Genomic DNA, 16,900 nt, shown 5'->3' with positions numbered 1-16,900 from the left:
TAAGAAATAGTATTTCTCTATTTGATGAAATAAACCTAATTTATTTTAGCTCACAAAATCTGCTGAGACCAAGTACTGTTTCCTGCAGTTGTTTTGCTTATCCAAAATAATCTCCATATAATTGAAAGTCCCCAAATTTAAAAGCTTAACTGATTCACATCTATAATATTAAAAATTGGTTTCCAGCATACAGAGACCTGCTGAATGGAGAGGAGGAGAAAAGGGAAGTTATTTTTTACCCATATGTTAAATTGAAAATGTGTCTTACATTCTCTAAAGCAGTTCAGTTGTTGGCCACGTGAACCTCATATATTCCAGACAAAACCATTTGCCTTCACACTTACAGAGACTCTCTAAATCCCACCTGTGAATGCAAGAGATGTGTGAAATATTTTGCTAATTAAAAGACAAATGAGCATTTTCCATTGTGATTGCTACTGGCAATAGTCAGTCCTGTCCTTCACCGAACTCACAGCGTTGCCTGGAAGACATTTCTTATTCAAAGCCAGGCATGTGTTCTAAAGTTGGTTGGTTTAGCACTTTTTTTAAGCTACCCTGACTAGTCACTTTAACTTATTTGCTTCAATCCTCCTGCTTTGGTGTCCAGTATCCATGTAGCAACGATTCTTCTACTGAAATGCTCCAGAGGTGAAAATACCTAAGGTGTGTCTATACCAGGGGCCCTACTGAGGCAAAACTATGGAAAGCAAGACTTTTGCCATGCCCCAGAGAACCTGGGAAACAGAAATGAGCCCATATAATATGTCAGTTATTTAATTTCTTGTCTTCACCTCTGTTCTTTTTTTCTAAATGCTACTTCTAATATTGTTATATATCCCCTGTCCTCTCTCTTCAAAATTTTCACCTCTGGCCTTCCCTTTTTAGGGCTTGCTGTTGTACTTATAAAATCCATTAGGGATCAGATCTGCAAAAGCACTGACTTTAATAGGAAATATATGCAGGATATAAATAAGCAAACTGAAAATAGGCCCTCACCTCCTCTGATTATTGTCTTTTCTTGTAAGACACCGTGATCAACCATCTTTATCCTTCCATAGAAGTGAACTCATTCTGGGTTTTACCCTATTCACCAATAATTCTCCCAGGGCTTTGTTGCAAGAGCATCTTTTGTGTAATAAAAAAATAAACAAGTAGCCTTGTCACTCTGCTGTCCCCAGATAGGGGCCAGCCTTCCTGCCCTACATGTATATAGTCTCATTTCATGTGGGGTGTTTATTATGGAGAAATATGCTATAAGGCAAAAGATGGCAAGCCAGAGCCCTTCACAGAGCAGTACTTTAAAATAGAAAGGTGAAACCAGTCAGGTTTATTTTAAGAGGCTCCCTTTTAACTCAGGCTCTTAGTCTGGAGTCACCCTACCTCATACAGCTGGGGAGACCAGTAACAAGGATCTGACCAGCTCAAGAGGCAACTATTTCACATAGGCAGCTTTCTGCAAGAAAACCATTAAAGTACAACAATTCTTTGTTAAGACAAGACAACAGGCCCAAAATGGAGTCACTTATGCTAAGCCTCATGTACCAGTCTGAGACTTAGCTTAATTATAGTTTGAGCATCTCTGAAAGATGGAATCTTAAACTAGTCCATGAGGAATCACCTGGTCAGCACTAGTGAGGAAATCTGCCTGATAGACCGCTGCCATCCCCTAAGGGAAGGTGACCTTGCCACAACTAATCCACTTTTTACTAGTATAACTTCCTTGTCCCAATGCCTTCTGCTTTCATAAAAGTCTTTCATTTTATATAGCTTCTTGGAGTTCTTTTCTATCTGCTATGTAGAATGCTGGCCAATTCATGAATTGTTCAATAAAGCCAATAAGATCTTTAAGATTTACTCAGTTGAATTTTGTTTTTTTGTTTTTTTTTAACACCTGGCAGTTGCACAGTTGCACAGACACCCTGAGGGCCATGCTGTAGAAGGCAAACTTCAATTCATCTGCTGGCTTTTTAGGAGATGACTTTGGAGTCTCAGATAATGATGGGTGGGTTGATGGGAGTGAGAGGTGGAGAGGGATGCATGGGGTGAGGGGAGTTGAACAGCAGCCTAAAACCCTAAGATGACTTGATGATGGTCTTGGAGTCCTAATCTGAGGAAGTGTGTACATCTTCATCCAAAATGACCCCAGCACAACTTGTAGCATTAGGTGAATACTTATAGAAATTAACCAACATGTTTAGAGAAAGTTAGAATTGGGTTCTGGTGGCCAGAACATCACTCCACCTGCAATTGTCTTACAGAGTTTGGGTTTTCAAGAAGTAGTACAGTGTCTCATCACTCTGTTGCTCTGGATGGGGGTGGGGGGAAGAAGAGAAGCAATGCCCATATGATAAAGGAGGAAATCTACTAACATTGTCATAGATTTTATGCATTCTTCCTCTTCAAGCTCTAACTATATATAACCTATTCAGTCTGTGAGATTTCCTAAAATCTGAGGTAAGAAGAACAAACTGCAGTAGTCTAAATGCTTTCTGGTGTCAGAGTGGGAGTTTGGGCTAACAGGGAAGGCTTCTCATTAGTGATACACACTAAGAAAGTGTGAGTACTCAGCCTTCATCTAACAATGGTTGATGAAATTTTCAGGAGACAATGGGGCACACATAGAGAGCTTCCAAATCCTCTGAACAGGATAGTCCTTATTGCAGAGTTCTGCATATACTTATTTAGAATCTTTCCAGACAGCTTATGAATGGCAATGGGATCAAAGTTACAGGCACTGGAGAGGCCAAACACATTTATAGTAATAACATATTACACTAATAACTATAATAACTGATATTATTTCACATGTGTATAGGTCCAATTGGCATGCATGTATTATCCTATATAACTCTTTCACAATCTAATGAAAGAGCATCATTATTTGTGTCACTAGATTAAATAGATTAAAACCAGATATCAGAAAGAAGTGGAATGGCTTGTCTATAGTCACAGAGTAGTATGACATAAGGTTCTAAATCGTGTCACCATATTGATTTAATTGTAAATCCTGCTTCTCTTGTTTATAAACTGCATGATCTTCTTCAAGTAACTTGACTTCTCTGAGCTTTATATTAATGTCACATCTAATAGTAGGATTATTGTGGGGAGTAAAATAAGATAATAGCTCTAGTTTCAGGTGGATCCAATAAAGTGGGTGGCAGAAAGTTTGACACTGAGGTAACACAATGAGTTCCAAATTAAAACAAAATGAGCAGATGACATTTATTCTCAATTTAAAGAGTAATTAATCTTTTTTTTTTTTTTTAGATTTTGTTGTTTTATTTGTAAGAGAGAGAGAGAATACATACATGAGCATGAATGCCTCATAGAGAGGCAGAGTGAGAGAGTGAAGTAGGCTTCCCACTTAGCAGGGACCCCAATGTGGGCCTGGATCCCAGAATCCTGATATCATGATCTGAGCCAACGGCAGACACTTAACTGACTGAGTCACCCAGGAACCTTTCAATTTAAAGAGTAATTAAATGAGATGTAAAAAATCTAAGGGATTTATACAAAAGCACCCGGGTAGTAAGTAGATCACAGAACCAAACTAGAGACTAGAATTTCTACCTAGTTTATTATTCTTTCTACATCATCACCAATTCACTCTACTTAAGAAGACATGGAATCACATGTTGTCAATGGAAATCTACTCTGTAGAGAAGTCAGTGAATTCACTCTCTTAATACTTTGCAACCTAAATTTATTGAATCAAGAATTTTAGGATTATTTTCCATCATCAGATAAATAAGAATCTGACACTCTACTTTGTAAAAATAAAAAGGTAGCAGCTTTAAATTTCAGGAAGAGTAACGTTTAGGAGATCCTTTGGCAGGCAGATGTGAAGAAAGACCTCTTAAAAGCCTTCAATTTTCTGTGATCAGGACTAACAAGATCTTCAGCCCCAGACTCCCACTTCCGTTTCTGTTTCTCAAGAAAGACCAGGGTAGGGCAGGTCCATATTACAAGTAGAACACCTTAATTGCCTTCCTAAAAATAGTTGTCTGACAAAATGACTTACATTTACCCATAGATACTCATTTATTTCCCCAAATCTAAGAAATGTAGTGAAGACATTTCTAGAGTCTAAGGGAAATAAAACAGGACAGAGATATCCTTACCAAAATAAAAGAGGTTTGCAAGAAAAAATATATAGTTTTTTTTTTTTTATTCTCCACAACTTGGCTGAGTGGCATCTGGGTCAAATAGGTTGTCGTCGTGAATATTTTATCAGATTTTTGACAAGACATCTATCTCACTGTAGAATGAGGCTAGATCTTAAATCACCTTAGACAGTTTTGCTTCTTAATTAGACAGTCAATACACTACTAGTTGGGAGATCCAGGTTATATTTGGCTTCCATGATTGTGAAATGGCTGAGATCATTGAGAATTTGAATCTGGTCCAATTAATTCTCTTGATACTTTATTATTTTTTCAGCTGTTCTGGACAATTGGGAACTGATATAGCACACTGATATTAATTTTTACTGAAGCTTTAGCAAGGGAAGCCTGAAATAACATTGTTTGCAGCCTCAACCAAGAATTCTGTTTAAAACGATATTGCATCTGTGCATATACACACTAAGCTCAACACAATCCATTCCCTCATTTCATTAAGGCTCAAGAGTTTCTATTGCCATCCAACTTCTTCAAGTTTTAGATCTATCAGAATGGTTATCAGTCACCAAGTCCTTGGCTATGCCTCTGAATTCTAATTAAATTTGAGGTTTTTGTCTTGAAACCAATGGAGAATAGTTAACTACTGATTATATGTTGGTTGATACAAAACAGCTAGTTTCATAATGACTTGCAATTAAAAATTCAATATCTTATCTCCCTTAGCCAGCAATTTGGCTGGAACAAGACATACACTGTCCTGAAATATTTGGGTCGATAAGCACACTACATAGTCAACTCTATCTTCCAGAAAATGTGTTTTATTTTTTTTATTTCAAAGAATTGGGAAGAGGAGGTGGAAATAGGGAGTAAAATATATAACTCAAAATATTAGATGACCCAGCAAAGAAAAATGTATCTTTTTGTTGGCAGAATATGGATACATATTAAATAATTGAAGGGTAAAGTATCTTATAGAAATACAATAAAAAAAAAGAAAATGGCTAAATATCATGGTTCTGGTCAAACATGGTGATTTGGAAAACAAAATGCTTTGACATATATTTCACTTGCTAAGTCCCAAAAATGACAGTTAAAAAAAAAGAAGGATAGTGGTGCCTGGGTGGCTGAGTTGATTAAGCATCCAAGTCTTGATCTTAGCTCAGGTCTTGATTTCATGGTCGTAAGTTTAAGCTCACTCTGAGCTCCATGCTGGGTATGGAGCCTACAAGAAAGAAAGAAAGAAAGAAAGAAAGAAAGAAAGAAAGAAAGAAAGAAAGAAAGAAAGAAAGAAAGAAAGAAAGAAAGAAAGAAAAAAAGAAAAAAACTGGAAGAGAATGGGAGAGGAAATGATAACCAGATAACAGATGTCATCAAAGTTCTGAAAGATGGAAAGAAGAGAAATACCTTACTTTGAAGAGTAGACCATGGCTACAGAGGGAAATAGTTATGAAATTATAAGACATGAACTGACTTATTCATGGAACCCTGAAAATCCTGGATTCTATTTTTTTTTAAGATTTTCTTTATTTATTTGAGAGAGAGAGAGAGAATTTGGGGAGTGGGGCAGAAGGAGAGGGAGCAAGAGAATCTCAAGAGCATGAAGCCCAATGCGGGGCTAGATCTCATAGTCCTGCAATCATGACCTGGGCTGAAATCAAGAGTCAGATGCATAACTAACTGAGTCATCTAAGTGCCCTGAAAAGTCTAGATTTTTGGAACTGCCAAAAATCACAGCAAACAGGAGTGAGGTATAATGTGGAAAACATGTGGATTGGTTTAAAATTAATTCCCACTTCTGCATTCTCATGCCTTTTAGCCAGATGGTTATCCTTTTCCAAACCTATTAGAAGACAGCATATTTGTTCTTTTCTGAGGAACCTGAACCTGGCAGAGGTGGGGGCGGAGTGTGTTATCTGAACCACCATCATGGTTATACAACCTGTATGATCACACAGAGCTCCACTCTCAGAAAGGACCCATATTTGTTTAATACTTGCCATAATAATCTTGAAATGCTTAGTAAGTTTTAACAACAAGCTCCACACTTTTGTTGCACTGGGCCCCTTAAATTAAGTAGGTGGTCCTACTGATGTTTGTGGTAGTAAATTGTGTTGAGGTATCGGAGAGAAAATATGGACATTTCAGGAAGTATCTGAAGTGAGTCATGAGTCTCCCGACTGTTTTACCCTGGCTAGTTTCCAGAATTAAGATTAGTGAGATATATTACTCACCCATTCTACTCTCACACACCAAGGCAATAGACTAGAGAAATTTTCTTAGGAGAAATGGAATAACCTTAGGATTTGATGGACTTCCAGTAAAAATCAGATCTGCCATCCAATCACTCTACTAGGAAGGCCTCAAGTCAGAAAGAACCTCCCCTGATTCTAGAGTTTCTATCAGCTATTTAATGCCTTACCTCACAATTCAAATTGATAGCTGAGGATTATAAATTACTAAAGGAAAACTTTCAACATGTAAGAAACTAAAAGAAAGAAACTTCAGAAAAATTTATTTAACATAAAGATTAGAATAAAATTTTAAAATATAAAATCTCTTATCAATTCTCTCTCTGAGTTAAGAGAAGAGCCTTTCATAGTCATAAAATAAAAACAGGATGCCAATAAATGGGAGTAGAGATAAGAACAAAAATCAAAAATAAGCTTAGAAATTAAAAATGTGATAGAAAAGAATCAATAAAAGGATTGGAAGATAGAATTAAAAACAATCCCTCGAAAAGAGAGAGAACAGATAAAATGAAGCATAGGAAATTGTCAAATAAATGATAAAGAAAATTTCCTATAATAGAAGGATATGTGTCCTCATGATTGAAAGAGATCATTGAGTGATAAAAATCCACAAGATGGGACCCTGGGTGGCTCAGTAGGTTGAGCATCAGGCTCTTGATTTTGGCTTAGGTCATGATCTTGGGATCATGGGATTGAGCCCCCAATCCGGCTCTGTGCTCAGTGAAGAGTCTGCTTGTTCCTCCCTTTCTGCTCCTCCTTATGCTCTCTTTCTTTCTCTCTCTAAAATAGATAAATAGATCTTAAAAAAGATAACAATCCACCCTAAACCTCCCACCCTCCGTATACCCCATTGCAACACCAAAATGTAAATGGAGTTTACAAAGGATGAGTAGTGAAAATAGCATTGGACTTGTAGTTATGACATATCAAGAGACTGAAGGTGTAACTCCTTCAATGTTAGCTGGAAACGATTTCTGAACTTGAATTCTCTACCCCACCAGTCATCAGTATTGATACCAGGTAAAAGTGGTAAATTTCCATATATAAAAGGACTTATAAAATGGACTTGCAAGCACTTTCTTAGGCAGCTAATAGCTAGTGTACTTAACTAAACACAAGGACAAAGGATGGGACTTAGGATCCAGGATCCAGGGAATCTCATCCAGACAAGAGGTGAAAGAGAAATCCATAGCTACTGAGACAGCAACCAGGTTAGATTGTTAAATTGAAGTAATAAGTTGAAGAGCTGCAAAAGAGATGACTCCAGGGAAAAAGTAAATGGGCACTGAGGGTGTGTGAAAATATTGAGCATTTGAACAAAAACATTTACAGGCCTTTGACAACTCTCTCAGAACATTTAAAGAGGAAACAAAGAGAACATTAGTAACAGAACACAGAAAGTCGAGGGGGAAAACAGCCACTCATAGCCAAAGGAAAAACAAAAGAGAAATATAAGAAGGAAAATGTAATCATGTACACTATATCTCTGTAGTACAACATGCAAATAAGTATAAAAATGCACAACCCAATATTTGGTTAAATTTCTCCCAAAAGTAATACAATTGTGTTGAGACTAGTTCAGTAGTAGTAGTACAAGAAGGATTGTACAAAGTACAAGGGTGTTTTTGGAATAGAGCTAAGGGACACTTGGGTGGCTCCATGGTTGAGCATCTGCCTTTGGCTCAGATTGTGATCCTGTGGTCCTGAGATCGAGTCCCACAATGGGCTCCCCACAGGGAAACTGTTTCTCGAGACCTCTGCCTATGTCTCTGTTTCTCTTGGTGTCTCTCATGAATAAATAAAACCTTAAAAAAAAAAAGGAATAGAGCTAAAAATCCTTAGCTATTTTAACCAGAAGAAAACAAATAAATATAAAGTTGAGAAAAAACCCACAGTAAAATATTAATTATAATGATGGCAGCGTATAACAGAATAAAGTTAAGAAGGATAATTTTTACTACAGATAAATTACACCTTGATAAACAATGAGATTGATGTAAAGCAAGTTAAGTGATAGAAGAAGTTTTGTTTCATTCACTGAGGGAACTCCTCTAAAGTTTACAAAGAAATAGTTGGTGACAGGATGAAATTTCTTTAAGAATTTTAAAAATTTGGGTTCTCTGTCTTATTGTTATCATTTTTATCATTACATTGTGTTCAAATGGTCCAAAAAGAAGATGTGGCATCTGTATTCATGATAATATTCAGATATATGGCTATAATGTTCTGTTGCTCCCACAGTTGACCTCCATCAACATGAAGAGAATGAAACAGAAAGAAAGCTTTTCTCTGCATGTGTTATCCTTTCCTTGTCCTCTTGGTTAATGGCTGTTTTATTCCCATAAGAGTAAAACGAAGCCTTCCAAAATACTGAGAATATTCAAAGACTTTCTCAGGAAGGGTCAACTCATGAAGCAAGAGTTGCTGCAATGTGAAAATTGAGCACATTAAGTCTGATAGGTAAACTTCAAAATGAAAGATACTCGGGTTTCCAAAACTCTGTACATTTGCAGCATTTTGTGTTATAGCAAAAGACTAAGGAAGAGACTGTTGAAAATACTGCCCATCCTGCTGTACTCTCTATCACTGAAAATAATGAAAGATAAACAAGTATGCTGCTATGGTATGTTCAAGACATAGTGCTAAGCTAAACAGAAAACAAAAAACAAAACAAACAACCAAGCCAAGAACACATGACCTGCCACAGAACCGTGTGTGTGATATACTCATCCCTACTTGAACTGGTTAAGGGACTAACTTTGGTTGCTTTTCAGCAGTGGCTCTGAGACTTGAGTTCTAGCATGAAGGGCCAAATTTCTCTATCATCTATGTATCTATGTATCTAATTGATGTCTACCTATCTATGTATCTATCCAATCTCTCTCTCTCTCTCTCTCTGTCTGTCTTTCTCTTGGTCAAGTCTAATGATGACAAATCATTAGATGAGCTTTCCTTGGGGTCAGTGAAAAGAATTTTCTGCACAATGGGAAGTCTTATGTAATTGAGAACAGTCAAAAGAAAGCCACAGCTATTCCCCATCCACCTCTAAAAATACACAAGGTTGCTCATAGGTTTCTATTTATTCAGATTCCCATTGAGTTAGTCTAAATTCCACAACACTCTAATGCATATGTGGGTTGCAACTCTCAATTTTAAAAATCCTTAACATTTTCAATGGATTTAACATGGATCCAAAACAGAATGGTCCATGGGACCAGATTTATTTTGTATCATTTATATTCATGTTATTTTCAATGTTTATAATGGGAAAATAATAAGTCAATAATATACAATTAATACATTATATTAGTTCATGTGATCAGCACCTCCCACCTTAGTTTTGGAACTCTCACTGCAACTTCGATCTGAGAATAAGGATGAAATTGGGGCATTTTCTGTGAAATAACTACACATATACCAGCAGAGAACTGACCTCTGTGCTCCAGAACAGAAATCTGTAACATGAAGACGAAGTTTGAGGGTAAAGAAGGAAGATAAATTATTACTTTGCCAGGCATAGGAGTCTGCATCAGGTTGATGCCTCCAAAATTGCAAGCCTGCCTGGAATGAGAGGCTGAGGGTCTTTATAGGAAAACAGATGATCCAGGCAGCTTCTAGCTAGGGTGGTCCTGTCTTCGGGGTGGCCTCAGGACTAGCACTGGCACCAGTCATCTGAGTCTCATTACTAAATATGCATTGAGGTCAGTGGGATGTCAACATGGATACCTAGTTCCTGGAACAGTGATATCTACAGAAAAGCAAGTGAAGGGGGGTGGGCTTCAAGAATGAAGAACAGAAAAAAATTGTTCAGTTTAAAGTCAACCCTTGCTGAGGCACTAATGTGCCCATCTTAATTTCCGTCCATCTTTAGGTTTTACTTTTTTTTAAAGATTTTATTTATTCATGAGAGACGCACAGAGAGAAGCAGAGACACAGGCAGAGGGAGAAGCAGGCTCCATGCAAGGAACCTGGTGTGGGACTTGATCCCGGGCCCCCCGGATCATACCCTGAGTAGAAGGCAGATGCTCAACCACCGAGCCACCCCAGTGTCCCCCATCTTTAGGTTTCTATAGCAGTTTCAATGGAATTAAAGTCAGGGGTTCTAATCCCTTTTCCCCACATAAAATCTGAACATAGTTCCCTTTATTTCAGTTATGTGATATGCAAAATGGGAGTAATAATGATCTTTTCTCCTCCCTCATACTTTGGTGCAATGAGGAAACATATTCAGGTAGAGGCAAAGGTATTGAGCGCTGGAAAGTACCATAGAACTAATCATTGTTTGGTAGAAAACCGGTTGTTTCAACTTGATGTGCACTGTATGTAAGGTGAATAATGACATAAAGGAATTCCTAACATCTTTGAGCACTTAATATTCCACATGCTGTTTTGAGGGTTTTACATGGATAAACTCAGTACTCACACAAACAAATACCTGTGCATTATGATTATCCCTTTCATGGCTAAAGATGTTCAGGTATGGAGAGGTTAAGTAACTTGCCTAAGGTCACACAGCTACTACCCTGTGGTGCTGGAATTCATAGACACAAAGTCAGCCACACTTTATGGCATTCGAAAAGCGAGGCTCTAAATGAACTCAGCTGAAAACCTAATGGGGACTTTCTGTGCCTCATAGTGGAAGAAAGTTTTGTTTCTTGAATTAACTGAGATTTTACCTTTCTTCCTTGCAAGTTTTCTAAAGTTTCTGCTCTAACTTATCTTCAAAATTATTTCTTCCTACAACCACCCATGCACAGTGCAACCCCTCGGAAATAAATCACAGAATCACAAATGTATACGGAGAGAGTAACTAACTCTGAAACTGCCAGTGTCTAGTTTTGTTCTGCTTCAACTCCTGCAGATGGCTTTAGGATTGACTCACGTAAATTAACTTGAATCACAGAATCCCCACACTGCAGGGCTAGAAAGGACCAGTGCTCTTTCATCTGTATTCAATCAAAGTAAAAATGACACCTTGTATCAAGAAGTATAAAATCAAAAATGGAATTTAAAAAAATTAAACAGCAGATGGATTCCCCAAGGTGAGTTCTGAGCCTAAGGCAGTGCCTTAAGGTTGTTGGGGGGATGGAGTTGGCGGCGGCAGCAGCAGGGGTTGGGCAGCTTTCCTTCTTTCCTTGACTCTGTCTCACTATGGTTTGTGGTCTTGGAAAAGTCATTTACACTCTCTGGGATACATTTGTCAAATCTGTACAGGGGAATGAATGGAGTAGACGATCCGTAAAATCCTTTCTGAGCTTATTTTTCATTGAATTCTTTAAATACTGTCATTGTGTGTCCCTACATGATTTCTGTCAGTGTTTGCAGGGAAAGCGTGGCTGGAAATGGAAGTGGGAGAGCATTAGTTGCGCTACTGGGGGAGAAATGCTTAGTCTTCAGCCTGAGGAAGACTTACAAAAAGATACTTCCTTCTGTGCTTCTCAGGTCAAGGATACCAAGAAGAGGGATGCAAGCTCACAGCTCATTCCTGAAATGAGAATGAAATGAAATGAATTCTGCTTCTGAACCCCTCCCCCTCTGCCTGCATTTGTATGACATTTCATGTTTTTGCCACTTATAGGCATATGCACTTTAAAATTATGTTCTGGGATGCTCCAGTGGCTTCTAGTAGAAAAATGCAAATAAATGTAGATTTCTGTTATTATCAGCTTCATCAAAGCAAACAGGCAGAAGCAAGAACATTATTAGAGTTTGATAAGAGTGTATATTTGAATGATTTCCCCAGAGGACTGGGGAAAAACTCATCTCATTCATTTCCTATTGTAGAAGAGCATCAATTGTTTCTGTGAAATTACCTGCATACACCACTTGTCGGCCCCACCCTCAAGCCCCCCTTCAGTTTTGTTTTTTGTTTTTTGTTTTTTTTTTGTCTTTTTTTCCCTACAAGAGCTGCTCCTTTGATTTCTGAAATGTAATTTCAATAAATGGTCGACTTGAATCAAGACATTCAGGCAGAAGCAGGTGAGAAAAGGCATGAATAACATAATAGAGCGTTGGAAGAACACTCGTTTCAGAAGGCAGTATTTGTATCACAGAAAAATAAAGGAAAACTCAGAGTGCTAGTTCTCCAATTAGGACTAAATGAAAAGAGGGAATAGTGGGGCCTCCTGTTGGATTTCTAGTCTGCACCGTATCAGTTACCCTTGAATATAGTTTGGCGTATCTTCTGACATTTTTCCTTTAAATAAATCCAAGTTTGCCAGCGGGGGCCTTTGTGTAGCTCAGTATATTCTTAATGCGCCACATTCCTGGACCAACTGAATGCTCCTAATAAACTAATGCTGACTGACTCCTAATCTATCACAAATCAAAACTGGAAATAGTTATTTAGTAGCAGGCCAGTATGGGTGACTATGTTATTCTAAACATTTAATTAATTATTCATTCCAGGGCACCTGGGTTGCTCAGTGGTTGAACATCTGCTTTTGGCTCAGGTCGTGATTCTGGGGTCCTGGGATTGAATCCCACTCTGGCTCCCTATAGGGAGCCTGCTTCTCCTTCTGTCTATATCTGTGCCTCTCTCTGTGTGTCTCTCATGAATAAATAAATAAAACCTAAAAAAAAAAAAAAAAAAAAAAAAAACCTCTGGGGCAACCGTCTCAGGCCCCCTCCCTCTCCGGGAACTTTATACTACTGCTCAATAAACTTTGCTTTGCTGCCACCAATCGTTGTCTGGTCTACCTCTTCATTCTTGAAAGTGGCACAACCAAGAACCTGGGCACTAAGAGGACAAAAATCCAGTAACAAAATGAAATGGAATCTCTAATTGTATTTTAAAGGACAAGGAGGTTTCCATAACAGATGAGAAATTTTAGACGGATTTTTCTAAATTTTCATATCAACCCCTTTGGGCAGTTTTGAAATAACATCATTTTAACATTGGTTTTCATTAATGCTGGATTAGACTCGTCAAGTCATTGTAAAAAAAGATTACTGGATGAGAAGTAGAAGCTTGAATTTTAATTTTGGCTCTGTAGCCCATAAGCTGGGCAAATGGGTTAAGTCACAGACCCTTGGCAGAGGAAGTAGCTTTTAGGGGTGTTCATTCCCCCAGGGTAGGGGTCCTCAGGCTTCAGAGTGTATCAGAATCACCTGGGAGGGTCTGTGAACACTGATCACTGGGCTCCACCTCCAGAGTCTCTGATTTAGTGTACCTGGGGTAGGGGAGAAAATTTATATTTCCAAGGGGTTCCCAGGTGCAACCTGGTGCTGCTGACCTGGCAATCTCACTTTGAGAACCATGGCCTTAGCAGAAGGGACCACGTGCTTCCCTGGCACTCTCTTCTCCTCCTTCACACTTCTGGGCCTGCCCAGATTGCACACTTGGTGTCTCTCTGAGGGCTGCTCCCCGTCAGGAACCCCTGGTGCAAACAGCAGTAACCACAGGCCCAGCTCCTGTCTTCCTTTCCTGATAACGAAGCCTCAAAATCCCTGGAGCCACCTTCAACTGCTCTCCACCGCTCCGCGGAACATCAGCACCCTAAGTTAGCTGACAGGCCTGGCGGAGAGGAGTGCTGAGCAGTACCTACACCTGAGAGTTTGCCTCTGGTGCTCCACTCTGTTCAATGCCCTCTCTTTGGCCTCCCGGGAAGGCTCTGGGCTCAGACCTCCTCACCTGGACATGGTGAGTCATCTGGCTATTAGCTGGGTAACACCTTTACTCTCAGGGGACTTTCACCAGTTCGCTCTTAAGGGCTTCTGCAAAGCCTATTTTCTCAAGCTCTCCAGGAAAAGAACAGCTAGTTTAAATGGTCCTGGGCAAAGAAAGGGTAAATCTTCCAGGGGGAAGAGGCTGGGGAAAGAAATAGGAAAGAAAGAAACACTGTGCCTGGTTAGTGATGCAAGAAGAGCCCTCACTTGCTTCTTGAATAATGTAAGCTAATCGTTGAACCCATAAAGTATTGTGGAGAATGGTTTGCCAACGAATGTGCTGTGTACACTCCCCTCTGGAAATGAAACAGAATCATTAAGGGATAGATCCACAGGCCTGGCCCCTCCAGGCCCTCCCCCACTCAGGGCATCTGGACTTCTCTAGCCACCAGCCTAGTTGGTTTTTTACTAGAATCTTCGCCACACTAAGGACAACTATTAAACATGATTTATCTAGACTCCAGACTCTAATTTCTTAGCTACCCCCTGTTTTAGGGACTTCCTGGGGCTCCAGAATTTATGTGACTTCAAGCCCAGCCTCTGCTGCCTGGCTTTCTAGATGTCTAGAGAAAGCCTCTACGTTAGTCTTGCTGACATCTCCCCTGAGCCCCAAATACACTGCTGTGTACTTCTTGATTCAAGGCATTTATTCATGCTCTTTGTGCCACCTGAAATATCTCTTTGAACCTTCCCAGTTTCTCTACCCACCCTCCCTCTGGTGTCATCTACTTCATGAAGTCTTATTTACTGCCACAACCCACTGATCCAAGTTTGTTCTTTGCTAGATACCATATGTGTGCTGCCAACATTATGTATATTTCTTGGATTTTGTTGAGTGTGGTAGACTTGTCTCCTTCTAAAAGAAGCCTACGGGCCAGGATTTTATCTCATACATCTTTCATGGCTTAACCAAGTTTTGTTTTGCTCTTTGTCTTTTTGGTAGATGCCCGAAAAACATTTATAATTAGTTGACTCCTTTGAATTCATACTCCTGTATTCCTTCTCCAATGTTTTTGCATGCATGTGATGTATAATAAATGCTGTAATAACACTGGCTACTCAATCTGTTGCTCTACCTGTTATCCTGTTGTCATTGGATATCTATTATCTTCCCATCCCATCCACCAACCCTTTTATCTAAAACTTAAGGAAAAGATCCAGAGAAGTTAGGGAACCTGCTTAAAGGAATAGAGCTGTTAATTGGTGGTTGTGGGATTATAAACTTGGTCTGATCTAACTTTATGGAGAGTTCCTTCCTCATGCCTCCACCACAGTCCTGGAAGTACCTTAGGATTCACCCAGTGTCACACTGAAGCAATTGATTGAAGAAATAGACAAAAATGTATACATTTTTTATTGTCATATATAATTATATTATACCTAGATGATAAAAACTAGAAAATCCCTACCTTCTGCATTTATGTTGGTGAACTCTAATCTAAAATGGAGGGCCTAATTTCTCTATTGGCCTATGTTGTTTTTTCCCTACCTTCCAAGTCTATCATATAAGACAAGACATGTGAGGTAATGATAGTTTAGATCTTTTTGGTGGTGGATATGAATCTATTTTAATGAACAGGGGTTTTATAATGCCTGATGCCTCCTAAGTCTCCCCATTGGAGCTATTGCCTGAAACATCCTGCCTGACGTTCCCATGGGAGCTATGGCCTTATGATTATGTATAAGAAGTTCCTACAACTGCTTTAACTAATAACATTTTAATTTAATGCATTTTATATTTCCATATTTATTGTGCTCTAATCGTGTTTTATGAGGAGAGTGAACGTGGAAACCGATGTAGCTCCATTTAGTATGTATGCACAGTGTACTTTCCTCAAGAGGTTCCCCTGCTGAGCATAAATGTAAAATAAATACAAATAAATTAAACTCTTTGATAGGCCTCCAGAGTACCCTAGCCTCGCTGATCCAGTCATCCCCTTCTCTCCACTTAAAGAATTCTTTGCAGAAACAAACTGTAGAACCAAATCACCTTGCAAAATTGGGTTTCCTCTTTCAAGCTTACATGGCAAGCCTTGCTGCTTACCAAACTACCTGAAAGGTGATTTTGGTTCTGCTGCTCTATAGCTGAAGAAGAATCTTTGCTTAGAAGAAGGAAGATTGCTAGAGAGTCCAGTCTGCTCATCTTACAACTGGCACCAGGAAAAATCTGGTTTGCGAAGAGAAGACTTTGGATCTTGTACAGACTCATACAGAGATTGGAAGAAGATGCTCACTTCCCAAAGAATTTCTGAGATGAAGGATACACTAAGGTAGAACGGCAAATCCTCTGATCAGATTTCATTTTGTGATTACCTAAAACAATAATAAGAAATAGATACTTCACACCAATTAAACTGCAATTGAACTGTGCTTTCTAGTCACTTCACATCATAAATTTATATCTGCTCCAGCTTGTGATTTTTGTCTTCTTCAGAATTAAAATGCTCTTTTTCATTTGCAGAATGCAGATAACTCTGGAAAAGAAAAAAGAAATCATCTCGTCCTTCCCCTTCATTGAGAATCCTTTCTCACTATGGTCCAAAGAGAAAAGGGTAAGCTTTTTTTTTTTCTTTCTTCTGGTTAAATTATATTCAAAATAATTTGTAGACATTGACAGTAAAACATTTTGGGAGTTGAAGCTATTCATTCTAAATTAACAGGAAAGTAATTTGGAAGCAAGTGTGAATATCAATTGATACTATCATTAGTTTAAAAATACCCATCTTAAAGCATAAACAGAACAAAGTACTCCCCATTCACCAAAATCTTTAATATGTAGAACAGATTTAGTCAGTCTATATGCAGCAGGTAGATCTTTAGAGAATAAGGGAGAGAAGGGCATCCAGTTTCAAAGATCTCCAT

The sequence above is a fragment of the Canis lupus genome, chromosome 29, assembly GCF_048164855.1.
Source record: "Canis lupus baileyi chromosome 29, mCanLup2.hap1, whole genome shotgun sequence".
Lineage (NCBI taxonomy): Eukaryota > Metazoa > Chordata > Mammalia > Carnivora > Canidae > Canis > Canis lupus.
The sequence above is the reverse complement of the archived record's forward strand: the minus strand, read 5'-3'. Positions refer to the sequence as shown.